The sequence below is a fragment of the Arachis ipaensis genome, chromosome B03 (genome assembly GCF_000816755.2).
Source record: "Arachis ipaensis cultivar K30076 chromosome B03, Araip1.1, whole genome shotgun sequence".
Taxonomy (NCBI): domain Eukaryota; kingdom Viridiplantae; phylum Streptophyta; class Magnoliopsida; order Fabales; family Fabaceae; genus Arachis; species Arachis ipaensis.
The window spans coordinates 35010880-35015609 of record NC_029787.2 but is presented as its reverse complement, the minus strand read 5'-3'; the positions used below and the strand labels follow the sequence as shown (position 1 = coordinate 35015609).

The following is a 4730-nucleotide window of genomic DNA, read 5'->3' as shown; positions in this document are numbered from 1 at the left end:
ATCTTATGCCATTTGAACTCTAATTCATTGACAAAGTAAAGTATTGTTAATTTTTAATAACAATATTTTAAAAAAAAATGTATTTAAATAGATTTAAAATTGAATAAAAATATTTTATTTAATTTTTTTTAATTTAGAAAAATCAATTCAAATTACCACATATTCTTTACGTTTTGGTGTACACTTCAAAATATTTCTAATGTAAAGGCGCTAACACTTAAGTTTTCCTTTTCACAAACCCGCGCCCTTCTCCTTCATTCAGAGATTAGACTTCCCCTTCTTCTTCGCCACTTTCACCATTCTTCTTTGCCTTCACTCACCACCACTCACCGTCGCCATTCTCCTTCGTCTTCACCTTCGCTCACGACTCACCTTCTCCGCTCCTCATCTTCACCTTCGCTCACCACTCACCGTGCTCACCATCATCATCTCGTGCGATCAGCGTCGCTGCTTACCATAGTCGTCTGTGTGCTCACCGTCGTTGTTCACCATCGTTGTTTGTGCGCTCACCAGGTAATTTTTGTCTGTGAAATGTGAGAGTTTTAGGGTTCCAATTTTAGGGTTTTTAATTTGGGATTTTAGCTTTTGAATGTGTATTGTTTATGAATGTGTATTGGCTTCTGAAATGGCCTTATCTAATTTAAGGAAGCCATTTGACTGTTTTTAATTTGGGGCTTTGTATTGCTTTCACTAGATTTGGATAAATTTCTTTTACCAAGATTGAGAAGGAAGATTCTTGGTTCTTGGAGTCGTATCAGAAGAATCCTGGTCAAGCTGCGACTTTCGTGAAGCATATTCAAGAAGGGATTGAGATTGCGGCCAGAGATGAGAATGCTCTGCTTTTGTTCAGTGGGAGAGAGACTCAGAAAGATGCGGGACCTCGCAGCGAGGCGCAGAATTACTGGGCTGTAGCAGATTACAAGGGATGGTTTGGTGAGTTTTTGCTTTTTCTGGTAACTGTTTTTGTCATCATAGGAGTTGAAATTGGTTGTGTGCTCAATTTAGATATTATATCTGTATATAGATAGTTAGACATCTTAGCCTTCATTTGGAGATTGTCTTATGATAGAGATAGATTGGCATTGTGGATACAAGTCTATATATGTGCATGACATTAGTCTACTATAAGTTATATTTTGAATAGGTTGTTGTCGTATAAATAAGAAGCTTGATCTATATTCAAGGTTATCCAGTTCATGAAATCCACCTAACTAGTGAGGTGAGCTTTAAGATTAGGCTCATTTGTTCTCAATTCTATTGAGCCTAACCTGAGCCGTGTTAAGTGGGGACATATTTTCTCCGTTTCTATAATTCTATTGTCAATGTGACTTTGTAGTTTGTAAGTTTTGATAGTTACCGAACAGGTTAGGGGCAGAGAGAATAAGAGATGTCTTGTGATTATCGAACTCTAAGATGTACATAAGATGTATAGCCTTTAATGTTCAAATGACATATCTGATTAGGAAAGATATTACATACCCGTGCACATAGCCAAAGGAACTAGGCATGAGATTGAGTGGTTATGCTATTTTTTTTCCTCTTATGCTTTACAAAGAAGCTTTAAATATCTATCAAATGTGGAGTTTACTAAACTGAATACGTGGTAGATTAGCTAGCAAATTGAGCTGTTATATAGTTGCACTACTGCAACTCATCTGAGAATTGTGGATCAGATATTGAATTGTCGTTTTCCTTGTCTTATGCAAATTTCTAGTTTTGTAATTGGGATATCATTTGTATTCTTTTAGCAGATTTTCAAGTTTCATAATTCACAATATAAAACAATTTTGGTATACTACAAATCACCAATCCATGCATAAATAGGATTAGTGTATATATGAAGCATGCAAACTCTCAAAGTCGTTGAGTTGAGAGAAATTAATCTCAATTTCTAACTTTGATTTTAATCCATTATCTTAAATCAGTTGTTTCTGTTTGAGTCCAATATTGGTTATTTTCAACTAATCTAAATCAGATCATGTTCCTTTAAAATAGCGAAAGTAAGGAATAGATACATGGACCTTGTTTTTATTCTACTTTTTGGTTTCATTATCTTTTTAAGTCTTGTTGTAATTCATCTTATTTTATAAGATTAGCATATATGCTGAGAGATATTTAACTCATTTTAGGGTTCATCGAGCTGGGCCGTGGGAAAAAATATATTGTGAACCAAAAGAAGTAAAGGCTGCAATTGTTACCTGTGGAGGCCTCTGTCCTGGTCTTAATGATGTCATTAGACAGGTTAGCTTGTGATCAATTTGGTCTTTTATTCCAAATCTCCTCCCTGTGGAGTGGCCTTAGTAAAGATTGCATTGTAGCTTCTTACTCCCTTTTTACTCATTAGCCACTGAATAAATTTAATTGTTACATGATTCACAGCATGTTATCCAGCACATGAATTCCTATATTTGTTTCTCTTTTTTGGACATTCTGACATGTAACCTAGACTTAACTTTTTCCCTTTGTTTTCTTTTGGCAGGTTGATGAGCTTGTTGTTCAAGCATTTAAAGTCAAGAATTTAAGCAATGAGGGGAGAAAAAGAAATCAAGTCTTTCTCCGATTTCTTGTTTGATATGCATTCATCTTTTAAGGTCAAATCTCTATCTTCTATTGCATACTCCTGTTTTTGTTCATATTTCAAAATTGAATGCTAGGGGTTTGTTGTTTCCAAAAGCAATCTTGGGTTGAGGTGCAACTAAGTGTATATATATATATATACTCAAAGATATACATGCAGCCACTGTCATGTTTATTTTGCCTAATATTTTAGCTATACAATTAGGAACATAGATACAACACAACTAACAAAACATGGAAACTATATTATATATACTTAGACATGAAATATTTGTCTATTGAAGATTAACATATTTTTCAGTGCCTGTTGCATTGTTATCTGCCTTATTGCTAGCGATGATTTTATAAAGTTTGATGTGATTTTGGGAAGCGAGAAAATCAAGGCAAGTGCATTTTAAACTTAAATGTCAGCTGCATTATGCAAACATTGTTCAAGGCATTAACAATTTAACATATTGTCGTATGTTGTTAATTTCTGATCTTTTTGTTTCATGCAATAGGCTCCAGTACTTTTCCAGGAGATTGGCCATTCATTAAACCCTTCCAATAGCTTGGTATTTTCTTTTCTTTTTCCCTTATAATCTTGTAGTGTGATTGTTATCATTAGTCATGAACTAGGTATAATATGAAGTTGGTTCCTTCATGAAAATGTGTTTAGTTCTCTTTTTGTCTCTTTTTAAATGTCTTTAATTTCAGGTGTTGAAAGTTCTCTCGGCATCTCCTTTAGCTTATTGGAACTTCAATGTCATTTGTCTCGGTTGTTCAGGTATCCTAACACTTCTTTCTCATTTTTTTTTCTCATGTTGCATATATGCATGTGTTTTGTGTTGTTTGCTGTCCAAATTTTGTATTATTTAAAAATGTTCTTTTGGTGGCTAATATTATTTTTTTGGTGGCTAATATATATATAGATACCCTTACCATTTTTTGGTTTTTCATGGCATTTCTTCCTATTGTTTTTTGTTTCTTGATTTGTTCTGTTCTTGCATTTCCGTGTTCTTGCTATTGTTTGTTCTTCACTGCTATTTATTTTTTGTTCGTGGCTTTTTGCTATTGTTTGTTGTTCTTGATTTTCTGTTCTTAATTTGTTGTTCTTCACACTGTTGCTAATTTTTTGTTGTTGATTTTTAATTTGTCGTTGTTCACTGTTGGTTGTTGCTATTGTTATTTTTATTTTAAATTTGTTAATTGTTATTGATTTTAATTTATTGGTTCTATTATTTTTGTTTTTGATTTAAATTTTTTTTATCTTCACTACTGTTCGGATGGCTGTTATTTTTTGCATTTAATTTGTTGTTGATTAAGTAATGTATTGATGTTCTGTTTTTTGGTTTTTGATCACAGTATAAGTGACGACATTGGTAAAACTGAAGGTGAAACTGGTGGACATGTTCTTTGTGCAATTGATATGCCAAGTTTTAGGTGTTGTTTGTAACTGAGTCTTTTTCTTTGTTAGTTTACTAATTTAGTCATGTTTTTTAGAGCTATTGAATAGATAGAATAACATTTGATCAAACCCAAAGGCTTAGTTATTATTGTCTTTAAACATGGTTTGAACTTTTTAAATGTGTATAATTTTGATGAAATAATTTTATTTGTATGCGTTATAATCTTTTAGTTCAATTACTAAAATAAAAAAATAATATACTATTTATTTTAGTATAGCGACATACTCGCTGTTGATGATGGTGATAGATTAAAGACTCAATTGCGACTGAAACATTTATGAGATACCTATTGATTTGTTACTAGTTCAAAAATGAATTTGCAATGATATTTGCTATAGTATTGCAATTAATTGAGTACATATTATTTTTAGCAAATTAGCGATTACTTCATAACTCTACTTCTCATTTAGAATAGCTTTGGTTTAGCGACAAAATTCTTACAAATTTGATTAAGGATTTTCAAAGATTAGCTATAGATTTGCTGTAAAATGTGACAGATTTGCGATCATATTAGTGGACAACTTGCGATGAATTAGGTTGAGAAAAATTCCTTGCTAATTAGCGTCAACTAAGCATTCTATTTTGTCTACGAAGTTAGTTTGGATTTAGCGATGATTTTGCTACAGTAGAGTTTGTCGCTAATTAGCGACTACCTTTTAGTCTATTTCTTCTATGGAATTAGCTTGATGGATTTGCGACTATTTA

The 4730-nt window shown here is 32.6% G+C and overlaps 1 long non-coding RNA gene across 2 annotated transcripts; it reads left to right on the top strand.

Annotated features, from left to right (window-relative positions):
• LOC107634374 lies at positions 201 to 4158 on the top strand. Of its 2 annotated transcripts, none has more exons than XR_001618870.2 (7): positions 201 to 513; positions 695 to 933; positions 2130 to 2241; positions 2480 to 2591; positions 3078 to 3131; positions 3274 to 3343; positions 3922 to 4158. It is a non-coding gene; the product is annotated as an uncharacterized LOC107634374 (long non-coding RNA). The 2 variants fall into 2 exon arrangements; XR_002359193.1 differs by having other exon boundaries at positions 2879 to 3131.